The following is a 17,844-nucleotide window of genomic DNA, read 5'->3' as shown; positions in this document are numbered from 1 at the left end:
TCCTCGCACTGCTCACATTTTACACGCTTTACCATGACTTCAACATTTTTAATAAATTATTCCCCCATGTGGTACTTTAACTTGCCTTTTCCACCAACAGGGATGCTGGTGAGGCAAGAAGAAAGCCTCTGAAAGGTACTTATTTCCACAAACCACGTATTATCAGAAAGAACTAGGAATCATTCAGCATAGTAAGCAGGAGAAGAGCATTTGAAAGCGTCCAGAAGTTTCCTCTGGTTTGTCACCATGTCCGGCATTTGAAGATGTAACGCACCTCTGAGTGCAGTTGTCTCTATACTGTGGGGACCAGATAAAGTGCTTCCTGTCAGAGTCCAGTATCAATAGCACTCCGAGGGGTCTCAGTGACCCTTATAGCCTGTGCTCAAGTGGACAAGCAGCCAGATGGTCACACATTTCTACATTCTTTCACTTTGTTTTTCCAGCACTAGATATACATGGTATCATCTTTTGTCTTGGAGATCTAAAAGGGAACAGAGCCCTTGAAGAACTTATAAGAGAACTTACAGTCTGTAGCAGAAATCAACATGGAAAATATGTTTAAAAAAAAAAAATAGTATATCAGCTATCAAAGCGGAGAGAAATCCATGAAGGGTTCATTAGTATCTGGATTTTTGATCACTGCAAACAATGAACAAACATAAGTTCAAAGGCACTACCCTTACAGGGGTAGCAACGATTCTCATTTCTGAGATAAGCAAACCTGATAGTCATCTTGAAGTGGGCAATTATGAATATACTTCCAACAATTTGAAAAATTGGTACTATATTCTTGAGATGTTTCGGTATGTTCAGTCTTTCCCAAGCAGGTTTCAACTGAAGACACATTGTGAACACTTTTAATGACTCCAGGGTTACAGATTCAAATCCCGAAAGGAAAGGAAAAAAAGAGGAGAGGGGGGAAAATAAATAAATAAATGTGAGAAAGAATAAGAAAAGCAAACAAACAAAAAGGATTCCCAGTACATCCAGCATAGGCTGGCAACAAATAGAATCAGTACCACTGCCTAAGAGCCAAATATTTGCTTCAATGATTGCAGGATACTATGATAAGTCCCTCAAACAATATAGATTTTCCAGTGCTAACGGGGAGCAGGCCAAGCCTGCGTCAGTGCTTGTCAAAATGACGAGCAGTTAATCTCATAACGCCAGCCACATCGTAGTGCTGTTCAGAAATATGGAAAAGTGCACACAGCTCTAAGCACAAGTTCTAGCTACATTAAAGAAGACAGATTTATAGGGTCTTATATTTGAGTATGAGGAATAGACAAAAATAACAGTCTTGGAGCCTGAGATCAGTCAATGGTCTACAAAACAAGTGTATAGCAGCATTTAACAGAAGGTAGCTTTTAATTACAGTGGCTAAGAGAAAGTATATAAAAGTGTCAGCACACATCACTAAGTCACAAAATCATATGGACATCTGCTCTCTCACATGACAGACTGCAAATATATTCTATGTTTATGTCCTGACTTAAGACTTTGGATCAAAATCCGCTGAAACTCCAGTAAAGCGTGGATCCACTGGATAACTTTGCAGAGGCCTCACCTGGCTTAGCTCTGAAATTTGGCTAAACCAACTCCCGACAGGATCTGGAACTGGCTTTTGAGGCTTGGACCTGTCTCAGTGAGAACTGTGGATATTTAAGAAGTAATTCATCATGGTTAATTTTCAGTTTTTAAAGCAATGCAACTTACATACCTTCCCAGAGAGGATTCAATTTAATAAGATATTGTCTCTTGAGCAGACATATTCCAGTGCCAGAGTCCACAATGAAGAGGTGGAGTAGTCTAACTTGCTAATTCTCATCTAACTCTTACTTCATAATGAGACAAAAGCCTGAAAAATATTTTCCAAACTATGCTTGATAAAATTTGATATTTCTCCTTTCATCACATCATGTTGCACATGCTCAGCCTTCACTCAATTCGGCTGAATTTTTTTTATTAGCTGGAGGTATGCCTGCATATCAGTTATGAAGATACTAAAACACCCTCTTTACTAAAATTCTGTCATAGTGCATGTCCAAATACTGTAGATTCATCATAAAGTTGAACATGTCCAAGCTTGATAAGCTTGAGACATTTTGCTCCTTTTTTCATCATCATCATCTACCAATTCCTTTCATCTCACTCTTCCTCCTCTGTTCTCCTTTAATCTGTTCCCTGCTCTTGCCCTCCCCATCAAAATAGGCATGTTACAAACATTTATCAGTGTGTTTGCTAACAGGTACATTCTTCTACTCTCTCCAACTATTTCTTACCTCCTCTGGAATAAAAAGTCTCAGAAATGATCACCTCTCTTCATAACATCCTGAAGAGAAACATGAATAAAATGGATAAAACTCACCATTCTGAATACTATAGAGGACTTATGATATCAGAGTTGTTTAAATGAAATGGAGGGCTGGAGAGAAGTATGAAGTGCATAAGGAACCTTCCTACTTCAGCACAGCCCCTCCTTGACCTGGCTGTCTGGTATTTGTAAATGTTTTCAATCAACTCTCTATGCCCGTATTAACTCCATTAACTCCCTTCATTTTTTTTTTTCCAAGCAGCTGTACATCTGTGCACCACAGCATGCTGAAGGCTGAATATCTCTAATTAGGAACTTAACACTTCTAATATGTTCCACATGGCATCATCACAAATAGAGTTTACTGCCACCACAGCTCCATCAGGCTTAAATGGCTTCACTGCCTGACCTGTGCTTTCACAATGTCTGTCTTGCTTTTCATCTTCCTCTGTCTCATCTGTGCTATCATATAGGTATTATGCTTCCTACCAGATAGATATTGCAGTTTATAAATGTTCCAAAATGGTGTAGTTTATCTTCCATTGCCTGGGCAGAATTATAAATAAATAAATAAATGCCTTGAATTAAAACTAGAAACTGGATTCATGATGCATCAGCTGCTCCTTGCTGGCATTCCAATGTTCCCCAGAAGGTCTGCAGAGGGGCCCTCAAGGCCTCTTCCCCGCCGTGGGTGTTAGAAAGCAAGAAATCAGGAGAGCAAGACTAGCTGCATGCCTGTGTGAAGAGCTGACTGCATGCCTTACTGAAACAGTGTGACCCTAGCTCTTCTTGTGGGCACCGTTAGGCACCGGGAACGTTTTAGCTATTGCCCTCGAATGGCCACTAGAGGGAAATATTGCTCTGCTAACAGCGTCGTTCTGGCGTGACCATGGCATTTCAATCAATATTTTCATTTTACTGAAGAGGAAAAAAAAAAAAAATCTTCAGTTACTTGGTTTGTGCTGTGTATCAGATAAAAATTCAGAATTAAAAGTAAATTATTGTTTTCATAAAACAGGTGTATAGAGAATAGAACTAGGTTTACTTTCTGTAGCCTGTGAAAGTCTCTTTTTCCTCTAGATAATGACTAAAATCCATTTGCAATCCAATTTGTAAACCTTCCCCAAATAAACAAGAGGAATACAGGTTCACATATCATTCTCATCTGACTACAAGTTCTAGAACCAGTGAAATACTTCTCTTTCTTGAGTTCCCAGGTAAAAATGCTACAGTTCAACACTGAGCAAGACTTCCATTAATTAAATTACAGGTTTTTTGATTAAGTGCTGCATCCACTGTCTCTAAGTCATTAAGTAACTCACTGAATCATACCACAACAATAAATCATATCGTGATGTTCCTGTGTATACAGTCATTAAGCACTTTGGAGTGCGTGACTTCCTGATATGATGTGTCTACATTTTAAAATAAACACATGCCTATATTCTTTTGCTTGTGTACTGCAAGCACCTCCTGCCTGAGTGCCCAAAGTAGAGAGATGAATTGGCTAAACTCTAACAAAAAGTACAGTCAGCATTAACGCGTCCAGAGAACAGCAATAACATCAGGCATCCCAGAAACAAGATGAAGACATTAACTAAAGAATTTTCATAAAGCAAATGCAATAAGGATATTGTTTTGCAGTGCCTGTATAAATATTTTTTATACTAAAAGCTAAGACTAAAGAAAGCTAGGTACTAGTATTTAGGATAAAAAAAAAAAAAAAAAACCAAACAAAAAAACCAACCACAAGACCTGAAAATTATTCAAGTTGTTTTGAAGAGAAGTTTTTAAGAATTATATTAAAAAAAATACTTTCATATGCAGTATTAAAAAAAAAATCACTGTAGTCATGACATAAATAATCCAAAAGTGGGTAGCTTACAAGTGCTTAAATTGTTGTTTTTAATATGTTAAAGATGTTGTGCTTTTCTATTTTTACCTTAAAGTAAGATCTGTGCCCTTATTATTTTCTGCTCTGCCCACCCCTGTGAAGTATCCATTCATTTTCTGATTGCACCCAGACAACGGGGCCCAAGCCATCCTGCCACAAACTATTTCAGAGCTTGCCTAATGCTACAATAAAGCCTTCCTACATTATGTTATGCCAAGTTTCTGCCAGGTATAATGAGAAGTTTGGATGCAACAGCCATAGCTTATGAAAGCCCAGTTTTTGTTTGTAGCAGTATTTTGTGCCAGATTCCTCCAAGACGAAACTGAATAAAATTTATAAAATGTAATGTTTACCAACACTGAGTAAATATCATCATAACAGACAGTGAGCGTTGATCACTCGGTAGCAACTAATGTTAGATGATGGAAGTTAATCACTGGGAGTACTGAAAGAAGGTGGAGGAGCTTTCTTAAATTTGTTTTACATTGTAAATAGCTCTTATTTACTATTAGTTGAATATGTGCATAAAATAAGACAAAGTTTCCATGGCTTCTTAGCTCAAAAATATTACTTCTGTTCCCTATGAGAAAAACTTCAGGTTTAAGAATATACAGGATTAGCCAATCTTCTGGGTGAGATGGAGTGAAAAGTGTAAATGTTAGGCCTGGAATTCACCCCATCGATCAACACTGCCTTCAGGATGGTGCCTTTCACCCTGTGCAAGCCCTCTGCATCAGACTGCCGGGGCCAGGGGACACTCAGACCACTCTTTACCAGCCCTGGTAAAGAGGCAAAATAAATCTCTTCTGCAGCATATTTGAGAAGTGTCAATACCTTGATTTCCATAGGCTTATTATTCACGTTGCAGGTAGTTTCTGGAGAAAATCATACTGAAATAAGTGGCTCCGTCACAGTAGGGGGGGTTGGTCTTTCATTTCCTGAGTTTGGATCTTAAATGCTTTTAGGCACTTACATACCCTGGAGACGCTTTTTACACTGTTCTGATGGGCACAGTACAAACACTAAAGTCTACAAACAGATTAAAAAGCAGCACTCCCAATGTGTGTTATTTAAACAGCTCTACCGATAACGACTTCAATTTGTCCCACAATGAAACTGTATTGTTCCCGATTTTTTCTTATCGGTGCCATTAGTATTTGTATGGATCTGATGTGTTAACATCTGTTAAGAAAAAGGTACCATTTTAAATTCAATTTTCAGTGAAGACTGCTTCTGATCTAAAGCTTAGCTATAAAGAGTGTAATCTTTGAAGAAAGACATCTAATCACGATTATTACTTCACATGATTAAAATCATCTTTGCAGAGCTCGGAACTCTGGACTGCATGATTTATTTATTTTGGAGAGAGAAAGAATCCAAAGTAAATGCAGTGGATAAGTATAACTTAATAGATGACAACACATACAACAGTAGTATTGTTAAAAAAAAAAAGTAAATTCACATAGCTACCATGACACAACAAGCACTGTCAGAAGCCAACATCTTCAAAAGGGTTCAAACATTCAGCCAGATTGTTCCTTCCTACATATAATTCAGATCGTCGCTTCAAAATATTTGTGTTAACCTCCAATTCAAAAAGACCTTTCTATGGTAGGCTGACCCAGGCAGTCAATCAAAACGCTTATGGGTTCATCACCATTACAGTCATATATGCATAAGCAGAAGGGGCTGTTTTGTAATTATTGTCACAATATAAGTTAAAAAAAAAAAGAATTATTTGTAAAATAAAATTTTGTTTAAATAAGAATATACAAACCAAAAATGAAAGTGAGAAGATACTAATTTAACAAAGCATGAGGGAGATATTGAGTTTACAAGAAGAGATTTTTAAAATGTTATCTTTTCTTAAAATTATATTCTATAAAACAAAAATGCACCATAAATGGTATTAAACTATGTTACCCGATTTCCTATCTGAAAAAAAAAAAAAAAAAAAAAAATTTAATTTTGATCCACCCACCTAGTTTCCTGTAAAACAACCATTACAATCTAAATATCTGTAAGGAATTGGGAAATAAACTAAAATTAATATTGTAGGAGGAAATATTTGATCACATTTTCAGTGGGCTAGTCACATTACCCAAAAAACACATTTTTCACTTCAGCTACAAAGTGAGCTACTCCCAGCTCTTTTCCCATGATACTGCAAAGCAGCCATCTAGAAAGTGCTCTTAGACTGACGAGTTTCTTCCATATATAGGTAACATTTTAATTTTCCCTAAACCATATTTGAAGTTTGTTATAAAATGTGTAGGGATCAAAATCGTTCTTCTGAGCCAAAACATTAAAATCCAAGTGCTTTAAAACATAAGATGACCTAATGCCAGGCAGATTACACACCTTAAGTTCCTTGCAGATGTACTCCACAGGCAAAATTTAAACTCTGTTTGGGTATGACTGAGAGGTCATAAGGAAATCTTTTGCCTGGAAGGAGAAACATGCAGAGTGCACCTACCTTCTGTATATCCATTCATAAGCTCTGTGTCTGGATATGAAGAAATAGGAATATATAAATCAATTATAGAGTCTAGTGGAAGAAAAAAAAAAAAAAAAAGCACTGCCGAAGTTCACAAACCAAGGAGAAAAGCTAACATCTCATGTTATTTCCATCTTCTCAATGAAAACCACTGCAGTGTAAATTACATATGTACTAAAGCATAGCTCATGTAGGAGTAGTAGCTCACAACTTAGCAATTGCACAAGTAACTAACAAAATGACCTTCCTTTCATAGCCACACAATAGTATTAATTCACTTCAAGTAAGAGAGCTCACATTCAAGTTAAACCTGTCTGCATGGCAGATGAATCCAGCCATATTGTAGTCATGATTTTCCACGTGGGAAAGTCACGCTTGATCCAAAATGAATTACAATGATCTATGATGGCTAGACTTCATTCAAAATAGGCATTTGTCAAGCACATTTTTAAGACGTTTCCCACACAAGTGGAAAGTGGAGTAGTCTCAGGAAGACTTGTCTTAGATGTACTGAACTGCTTACTCTAATGAGTTAAAATATACATCCATTAAGGAAGATGAGGCATAATATGATCCTAGTGCTTCAAGGAAAGAGTCATGATGCTTCCGTAGCCTGTAAAAACTACTGGAATAAAGAAGTTCACCTATAATCTCTGGAGGAAAAAAAAAAGAAAAAAGGAAAAAAAAAAAAAAGGAATTGTGATCAATAGACTTCCTGATCCTTGGATTGAACAGTTACAAACTCATCTAGGTAATGCTGAAAGCGATGCCAGCTTTGTTCACTTGAAAACTTTCAACTTTCTTCATTTCACCGATAAAAAAAAGGATGAATTCCCATCTAATTTCAATCCCTAAACAGTAGCAAAAAAAAAAAGTTCAAGTTAAGATCACAGAGATGACTACTGTGCCCTAACTACTAAGGATGTACAGGAGTTTGGATCCTCTCAGTGTCCCTCAAGGTCGCAACAGAAACTTACAGATGTTCAAAAGGTGCCTCTCAAAGCTACTTTTTGATCAGTGTTAATAAACTACAATGAACTTTGTTTTATCAGTTAAATGCCCAGCGTTTTATAAGTATCAAATAAGTTTCACCAGAAGCCTGAGAGGTGAACAAGAAGACACTGGTAGTTTCCCTAATCAGAAATCAAAATTGAGGAGCCTGTAGTACCAATTTTTCCATCTAAGCACCATGCCTAACAAGCCATGCGTTAATTTAAAATGCTATTTCAATGAAGATTGTTAGGTCTGCCTTGACTGCCTCAGAAATGTCAGGACATACAGCCAATATGATCCCTGTTTTTCAGCCATTCTGTTTAAGGTGAAAGAGAAATTCATGCACTTGTCCTGGTTTCAAATGACTGGGTCAGCCCAATATCTATGTGAAAATTCAAAATCCCTGGCAAATGGTAGCTACAGATACTGAGGTCTGCCAACTCTGTATAGCAAAATCATCCTGCACTGTGAAACATCAGGAAAATATATGATATATCTAATATGGGCTGTTCAGTACATTCAGTAAATCCAATGCATCCAGGCTTTCTATTAACTATACATTCACTGTGAGTGTATACATGCACTCATCCAGACTAATATCTGAGAACCTAAATTGAGCAAGAACTCCTAAGGACCTTACTTCATCTGATATAAATCAGGCCTTATCTTACGCACCGTCTTGGAAGTCTAATCTTTCTTTTTCTTGGAAAGAAAAGATTTGCATAATTAACATTTACTAAAACACCATTAGAATCATAGAATCATAGAATCACTAAGGTTGGAAAAGACCTAAAAGATCACCCAGTCCAACCGTTCACCTATTCCCAATAGCTCCTACTAAACCATGTCCCTCAACACAACATCCAGTCTTTCCCTGAACACCCCCAGGCTCGGTGATTCCACCACCTCCCTGGGCAGTCCATTCCAGTGCCTGACCACCCTTTCTGAAAAGTAATACTTCCTCACGTCCAGCCTGAATCTCCCCTGCCGTAGCTTGAAACCATTCCCCCTGGTCCTATCACTAATGACACGAGAGAAGAGGCCAACCCCCAGCTCACTACAACCTCCCTTCAGGAAGTTATAGAGAGCAATAAGGTCTCCCCTGAGCCTCCTCTTCTCCAGGCTGAACATTCCCAGCTCCTTCAGCCTCTCCTCATATGGCCTGTGTTCCAGACCCCTCACCAGCTTTGTTGCCCTTCTTTGAACACGTTCCAGGGCCTCAATATCTTTCTTGCAGTGAGGGGCCCAAAACTGGACACAGTACTCCAGGTGCGGCCTCACCAGTGCTGAATATAGGGGAACAATCACCTCTCTGCTCCTGCTTGCAACACTGTTTCTGATGCAAGCCAGGATGCCATTGGCCTTCTTGGCCACCTGGGCACACTGTCGGCTCATGTTCAGCCGAGCATCAATCAATACCCCCAGGTCCATTTCCTCTACGCAGTCCTCCAGCCACACCGCCCCAAGCCTGTAGCGTCGCCTGGGGTTGTTGTGGCCGAAGTGCAGGACCCGGCATTTGGCCTTGTTGAAACTCATCCCATTGGCTCCAGCCCAGCTCTCCAGATCCCTCTGTAGGGCCTCACTACCCCCAGGCAGATCCACACTTCCAGCCAATTTGGTGTCATCTGCGAATTTACTGAGGGTGCACTCGATGCCCTCATCCAGGTCATCAATAAAGATATTGAAGAGGATTAATGTAACGAAAGATGGTTCCTCCAGAGCATGGCCATGAGTGAGCAGCTGTAATCACATTATGAGCTGTCTTACACTTTTGACCACTGTAATGTCATGCAGCATTGAGTCTGAAAATTAATTATATCCTATATGAAATGCACATCTTGCTTGTTATACTTTTTCAGCTTCACAAATGATTATTCTCTTAAATTTTTCAACCCATTTATAATTCTGACCTCTAGCACCTCTGCATTGCTGCATCTTCCCTAAACAGAAAAGCCCCCTACTCAGTTAATTTCAATGGTAGCCATTTCATGTCTGTTGTCTTTTTCTTTCCTTTTTCTATTCAAAGTTGCACTTAAATAGAAAGGGATACCTTTTTTTGTCACTTTCTACAATCAAAGGTCTTAAAGTGCACTCATGGGTTGTATTGAATTTACTAAAAACATAGCTTACATGCACAATATGTAATTGTACATGTAATGCAGAAAAGTAATTGCCCATTCAAGGAGGTTTTAAACAAGTCACATTTTCTATGCATCACAGTGGAATGAAGTGATGTATCTGACTGTTCAGGAAGTTCAAAAGTAAGAAACTTCCATGATTGAGATTCTTTCAAAGGAAAACTTGCAGATGAACTTCTTACATGCATAATGGATTTTTAAGGATTTTAATTGATATATCTGAACACAGCAAATGAAAAGCAAAGAATCCACATAATTCATGAAAGTTTAAATTCTAAGTGAGCAAGAAATTCTGAATTCCCAAGTATTTTAGAGACTGCATAAAAAAAAGTCTTATCTGAAAGATCATTCCTAAAAATGATACTTCAGATAACTGTATCTGTTCTTTCATGTAGATATATCTATTTTCAAAGATTTTTCCTTCTGCTCATTCTGTTACACTAAGGGAGACACAAAGGTGCTATGTTGAGTCCACCATAATTGCTGTGTGTACCAAGAGAAAAGCATTATGTTCTTATATAAGTACTTTTTTTTTTTTTTTAAATGGTGACTGAGCCAAAACAAACTCTTGCTGGTTTTCAGGTTTCTACACGAGCAGTGTAGAAACAGAGCAAGACCAGTAATTTAGAAAAGCATCTTTAAACACATTCACTGGGTAGACTTAAGAGAATACAACTGTGGGCACCATAATCTCATTCGTGCAAAGTACACGTTACAGCTTAATTTTAAACCTAGAGATTTATGGCAGGATTTTGAAAATTGCCAAAGCATTTTAGGAACAAAATTTCCAGTGACTTTCAATGAGTCTGTAATCCAAAATCACTCAGACACTTTTGAATAACTCACACGTAGGCCCTCAAACTTTGTATTGTAAAAACTTCAGGTCCCTTTCAGCCACAGGAAATTCTTCAACTGCTCTACTAAAAATAGCTTTGAATTTGTGCTGAAGGAGTTTTGCTACTATAGACCCCTCTAAAACACACTTAAACTTAGCATATATTCACAATAGAGAATCAAGAGAACAGCTATTAATGTGTTTCAGTAGTTACACATTAACTATTAATGAACGTTATACTAATTTCTCTCCTTGCATGAATATATTTCATATTCATATTTCATGAAATCTGCATTGCTTCCATCGTATCAACATATTCTTGGGATTTATTACCATTGGGAATATAAGCATAGCTCTAACATTGCACATCTGTCTCTGTAAAAAAACAACACAGGCAAAATGCCAAAGACTGCTTTTTGAGCAATTTTTCTCAGAATGTTTCTGGATATCGATTGTAACAATGAACCCCAAAAGCAATGAATTCCCTCAGAGCTCCACAGAGTGACACAACTGCTGACACACTTCAAACCCCTCATGCCCTACTGAGGACTAATTTGGGAATAAATGGTGACAATACAGAATTTGCCTTGGTGATTTTGTCTTCATAATTCTGAATGATTATAAAGAACACAAACATTGTCAACATTCTTGTACCAATTAAAACAAGAAATCCAATGACCTATGTAATTGAATTTAAAATATTAATGTGTGGAACTCATAGAGAAGACAAGGGTTTCCACAACATGTTGGATATCTTGTATGGGTCCTCAAGATAGAAGTCACATGAGAAAAATCATACTTGATGCTTTTAAACTGAACCAAGCTCAAGATGATGCAGAAAAGTCATATTGCTTACAACCTCTGGGCTTCAACAAGATGATGCCATTACACTGGTGCTATCCCTTGAAAGCATCCATACCCTGTTAGCAGTAATATCTGCTGCATGTTTCAGATCATTACATTTTAGGATCATGAATCTCTTAGTTGCAGACATCTGACAATCACCTCAAGGCAGCACTTCTATGATATACTGAAGTGATGATAAGTTGTCTCTTTTTTTTTTTTTTCTCTAATCTTTCAAATCATTCTTCCACAAACTATTGTGAGCAACTTCCTCTCCAATCATGCTTTCAGTACACCACTAGAATGGCATTTGTCCAACACCAATAAAATCATCAGAGAATCATAGAATTATCAGGGAGGTGACTTTAAGGATGAAGAAAATAGAGCAAAACGCAGTAACTAGACAAATACATATTGAGCAAGTATTTCTTACCCACAGAGTTTCCTAGCATGAAACAAAGACACTGATTTACCTCTTGCTACCTCCCTTTTGCAGGAAGATAGCTGAATGACATGAGACAGTGTCACAGCTGATGGAATTAACTGCTGAAAAGGTTGCTGGAAGTGGAATTAAAAGCACAGAAAATCAAATTGTTATTTGATATGAATTAAATGTGCTCTAGCCTCATTTGTTGATAGAAATGCAATGTAGAAGCTGCAAATGAAATCCATGTTTCAGATGGGATGTCCTAGAGTACTTTAAAACTAGAAATCTCTAGTCACTAAACTAGACAAAAAGTCCCTCAGACAGCAAGGTTGTGTAAAATAAGCAGTACATGAACTGATTCATATCAGTAAAGGGCAACTTCAACCTGTTTGTCACCAATCTACATCTCAAATATGTGATAGATAAATGGTTTTCCATGCATTCAAACGTATAGGGTGTTCTGCAAAGATATTAGATGCTAGAATAAGGATTCATTCTAGAAGCCTTATTTTCACTGGAGAGTCTGAACTAGCTCCAAGCTTTCCTGTGCATGGACATGACCCATGTACTTTTAGTACATACTTTCTATTTCAGGTTGCATGTCTGCAAGCTGCTTTAAACAAGTCTGCAATTCGAGCATGTCTGTGGTTCTGAGCAAGTCAATGGGCTACACGGTTACCCTGAATTAAAGGTACCTTGCTAATCAGGCTGCTGAGTGTAATGAAGACATGAATAATAATTCATTACAGAGGGATTTCAGCACAACAATCAGCTTGAGCGCCAGTCAGAGCCCCCAGCTCTACAGGAACATAAGCAGAAAGAGCTCTCAAGAAATGAGCCCCAGACATTTAGATCAGCAGTGAACTGTGATGTTTCAGTTGCTCTCGCAGGGACTTTTACCTTGATTATTACTTTCATTTATCTGTGATGTTAAAGCAGATTTATTTCACTAAACAAGTCAGGCACGTGATATTGCTGCCACTTGGCTCTTCCTAGCAGTACTAAACACTCTAACCATACAAATTTAGAGGATGGTTCCCTTCTCCGAACTTGCCAGTTCCTGGTAGTTTTACTAAACTAGGCTTTTGAGCAGAAGAGAGACTTTACTGATCCTACTTGCACAACACAGTGTTATCCTCAGCATTTGCTAGGCAGCAGCAAGTCTGCACAGGGTCTCAGCCTGGAGCATTAAACCTGCAGGAAATCAGGCTTCATCATTCCTGCCACTGACAGAGACATTTGCACTCCAGCTCTTTCATTCACACATTGCAATAAACAGTTTGCCATGACTCCATCTTTCACAAGACCTTGCTGAAACACACATGCACATACACAGTTTGTACGTGGAGTCCAGATCCCTTCCTCAATAAATCAATAGGTATATAGATGGACACATTTAAAAAATAAAAAAATAAAAAATAAATCAGTGATAGAGGACACAAGCTGAAGACCTGCATCTTGAGCCTGCATTGAAAAGTGACTTCTTGTGAGCTCTTCCCCACACAAAACGCTGAGGTTTTAAATCCCACTATCAGATACACCTTACTGTACCCATGTTTATTTGTGTAGTAGGAAGCGGTGTCAGCTTCACAGAATGCTTGGAGCTGTAGAACTCTTAAGAAACACATTCTTACCTGCACCTCTGCTCTACAGCCAGCATCCCTGGAGGCCTTTCTATTGTTGCAACGTTAGTGTCATCATTCCATTAAGAGCCTGGCTGGGGCTGTGTGACCAATTCAGAAGGCGCACCTGTATAAGCAAAAGAATGATAATTCCTGGCTGTGCTTTGGTGTGAAGTGCTTTTTTTTTTTTTTTTTTTGCAAAACAAAACAAACTATTCATGCCATGATGAAAAATAACTTCTGCCGTACCTGTCAAAGGATCAGCAAGTCTTTTCTAGTGAATGAATAAGCATTGGCAGCTCTTTTTTAAGCCACTGAAAAATGAAAACTGCTTGTGCAAGTAAATATATGTAATACGGGGCTACAGTTTGCTGTTCTCATGCCAGCTGAGCAGCATTTTATAGGAGGCATAAGCCATGGTGCTTCTATGGGATATTCACAGAGGATGTGCCAAGAACAGTGTGAAATCGTGTGTGGAGGACAGAGCAGGATTTTGTACCCTTTCCATCTCCATGGAGCTGAGTTCCCCACAGCTGCTCAGTGCCTGTAATTTTTGCACCAGCCCTTCAGTATCCAAAGCAACGTGGCTTAACTCACGCATAGATGACCTACTGCTGGTGTCCTTTGTCTTAGGAGAAAGAGCAGCCTGATTGTGACTGCCCCAGTTACTGCTTAGTCCCCTGGGTTTCCAGAGCTGGGGAACTGCATGGTCCCTTATTGTTGCTGAACAGGAACGTGATGCTGCAGGACTCAGCAGGATATGGTTATTAGCAGGGCTGATAACATTTCTATTCCCAGAGTTCAGCCAGAAGTACGAGGCCATTAAGGCTGCTTCCAGCTAGAAGAAGAAATGTTCTGAAGGTTCTGTATGCTCTGTGTATCTGTGCTGGAAGGATACAGTACCTTCCTTATGCTCCCTCTAGCTTTTCCTATAGATGCGCTTCTTACAGCTTCATTAAATAAAAAAAAAATAAGAAGCCCTTATATACATATAAGTTACATAAGCCTTTGTTCTGGGAAGTGGAGTGTTCTGAGTGGAGATGACCAGCTTAAAGGTGTATACAATCAATGAATATACAGGTATTATAATATAGTAGAGAGTTTAGCTACATAGTTACTACACCAAAGCAGAAAAGACAGGGATACTTACCCGCATCCTGGGCTCACGTAGGAAACTACAGTGGAGTGGATCTCCAGAACAGATCCTTCCCTACTGGTAGTCAGCTCTTAAATGGGTCTAGGAGAGGTGCAGCCAGGCTCCACCACTTCCGGCAGCACAGGTGAATTGCCTTCAGCTGTGCTCCCGTGGCTGACTCAGTGCTCGCCCCAGGTGATCAATCAGAGTTTCAGGCCCTGATTCAGCAGTTCCCATACAAAACGCTAGGAGTCACATTCATGAAAAAACATGCATCTCTTTAAAGCTCTTTTAGCTATATAGTTAACTAAATTTTCAAAGAGATTCTGTACACGGGACAACAAGCCTCGAGTTAACAATGAACTGACATGAAACTCTTGGTTTCCTTTTTGCAGCTTCTCCTTATTGGGATATCTAGATTTTGGTTTCCTTGTTGTGATATATTTCTTCTGAGCACAAGATATGGTAATCCTCTAGTCATTAGGATGGCTTGTCTGATGCTGCATTTTGGATGCAGAGCTGTACAGTCTGCCCATTTCCATACAGTAGGAAACCAAAATAAAATGTCAGAACTGTAACCTATGATTGAAGATCTTACAGCAGCTTCTCAAACTGGGCAAATATTTGCCTCGATTATTGTATTTACAATTCCAAAAATATTTCTTCTGTTGAAGCTCTGTGTACAAGACACTACTCCAAACCATTTTTAAGGGAGTTCTGACATAAATGAAACTTTATGCTGGCATGGCAAGTGAAGTACTTGATTAATAAAGAGTTTCACTGTTTTCAAACACATATTCCATGCAGGCTCATTTGAAGAAAACCGCAAGTGGAGAATGCTTTACTGCTTCCAGTCACAAGGGGGTTGTGTATTTCAATCCTGCTTACACAGTTAGCTTACTTTGGAGCTCTGGTAGGAAAGAAACATGACCAGGAGAAATAATGCTACATTCAGTGACCCTGCTTTTAGAATCAATTGGCCTGACGGGAGAACTTTTTTCTCTCTCCACTGCTACTGTTTTCTTATTTTTTAACCTTTTAATACGTAATATTTCTTGAAACACCATCTTTAGAGGGATGTCTACTGTCCAAAGGCATTACAATTTGACTGATATAGCCTTCAGACAGCACAGATGGGGAGCAAGAGATTTACACTGACAGATGACATAGAAAGTAGTATACTTGTTCATAGTCCTTCCTTAGACAAGTTTTGGACTGCATTCTTATTTTTTTATTTTAAAATTGGGTATTAAGTATATAGCTAAGCCTCTTTCATGTTAAAAAGGAGTTGAACTTCTACCAACCACAATGATAAGTGAAAGAAGGGGACAATTAAGTCTAATGAAGTCCACAGAGAATTCCAAAACAAAGTCTTGAATATCTAGAAGAAAAATTATAGCAAGTTCTAATAGGCTGTGGAATAGCTACCCGCTGGGCTTGGATTTTTAGTTGTAGCTCTATCTCATGAGAATTTTAAAATTGGATTGAACAAAGCACTAGAACACATTCTGTGGTTAGAATGAAATGCAAAGATCATTATTTATTTTCTCTATCCCATAAACCCTTATTGGCAGGCAGAGAAGGAATAAAAATGCTGCAGCCATGGATGCTGCTTGCTGCTCAGCTGGCATGTTGGTGAGATGGATTAGCCAGTGATGACTACTGATCATTTGTGAAGCTGCCACTACCTATATGGCACGTTTAAAACAACAGTTTGGGATGAGTGATTTAATAAACAGCTTCTAACTTTACACACACACAGTAGCACTCATTACCATTTGTCCAAACAGGGATATGAGCAGTTTGTTATGGCAAGGTGACCACTTAGCTGTCTGCCCAAGTTTCATGTACATGTACCAGTCTGCCCAAAGAAATGTTGGTTTTCTTTCAGCCTCCCAGCCACATGCTGACTGTCTGGGCACCTCTGTTCTTCTTTTTTGTGCATGTACCTGCTCATGCACAGATTTCATTCCATCTTTCTTTCAGCAAGAGCCAAAATTAAGTCAGAATTCAAAAGTTGCTCCTTTTAAAGTAAGCAATCCATAGATATGTCTAAATTACAGAACATACACTGATGCAAAATATTTACATGCAATGACTAAATTTCTCTTCCTATTACCACCTTCCTCAGTGTTCCTAAGTATCTATTGTGATAGATTGTTTCTTTAGAAATGAGTTATAATTCATTCTTTTCATACTCAGATACTGTTCCAAAAGACAGGAAAAAAAAAATCCCACAACTTTTAATGATGATTTTTGGCTCTGCATTTTCCCTCATTCTAGGGCTGTTACCTTCTAAAATGAAAATAGCTGACTGAGTAGGCAGGAATTTTGCTATATTTCTTTTAAGAGATTAACCTGCTGGAGTGTTAATTGAATTGCTGCTGCTATCAGCTACTGATGCCTAGCTAAGCTCTATGACTGTTGGGTTGACCTTGGCTGTTTGCCAGATGCACACTATGCCACTCACTCACTGTCTGTGCTCAACAGGACAGTGGGGGGAATAAAACTGCACCTCTGATGTGGTTCTCTATGGGTTGCAGAGTGGATATCAGCTCCATCATTGTCCTCCATGGGCTGCAGAAAAATAGCCTTTTTCACTATAGTCTTCTCCACTGGTTGCAGTAGAACCTATTCTAGTACCTGGAGCACCTCCTTCTTCACTTACCTTTGGGGTCTGAAGGTGTTTTCTTTCACATTTTCTCACTCCCGCAGCCCCCAGGCTACCAAAACCTTGTCATGTACACCCAATGCAGTGACAGTAACACAATTTTGTCTTGAAACATTCATTCTGTCCTAAGCAATGGAGCACACTGCCACATGAGTTAGTACAGTCCTCATCTTTGGAGTGTTCATCTGATACTGCCCTGAGCAGTTTGTTTGAGCATGAAGTGACCTGGCTTTGAACAGGAGGTTAGGCTAGAGATATTGTGAGTAAAGGCTTCGCACAATCGTTTCCCACCTGCATTATCCTTTGACTCTGTGACTCTGATTCAGCCCTGTCAATTTAACTCCCAGAGTTACCCGCCAAGTTAAACTGAGCATTTTAGATAGAGAAAGCATGAGAATACAATAAACACAGAACCACATAATGCTTTTTTTACTGACACATTTTTCAGACTACTGTCATTCTTGAAGTGTGGACT

General features: G+C 38.7%; 1 long non-coding RNA gene across 1 annotated transcript; it reads right to left on the bottom strand.

The window, feature by feature from the left end:
• Positions 1-2,314: 2,314 nt before the first annotated feature.
• Positions 2,315-14,755, bottom strand: LOC122179695. Its single transcript, XR_006178795.1, has 3 exons — positions 14,714-14,755; positions 13,576-13,690; positions 2,315-2,332 (listed from the first exon to the last, which is right to left on the bottom strand). It is a non-coding gene; the product is annotated as an uncharacterized LOC122179695 (long non-coding RNA).
• Positions 14,756-17,844: the final 3,089 nt, after the last annotated feature.

The sequence above is a fragment of the Lagopus leucura genome, unplaced genomic scaffold, assembly GCF_019238085.1.
Source record: "Lagopus leucura isolate 7727_CA_CO unplaced genomic scaffold, USGS_WTPT01 Super-Scaffold_100004, whole genome shotgun sequence".
NCBI lineage: Eukaryota > Metazoa > Chordata > Aves > Galliformes > Phasianidae > Lagopus > Lagopus leucura.
This window is presented reverse-complemented; position numbering and strand designations above follow the sequence as displayed.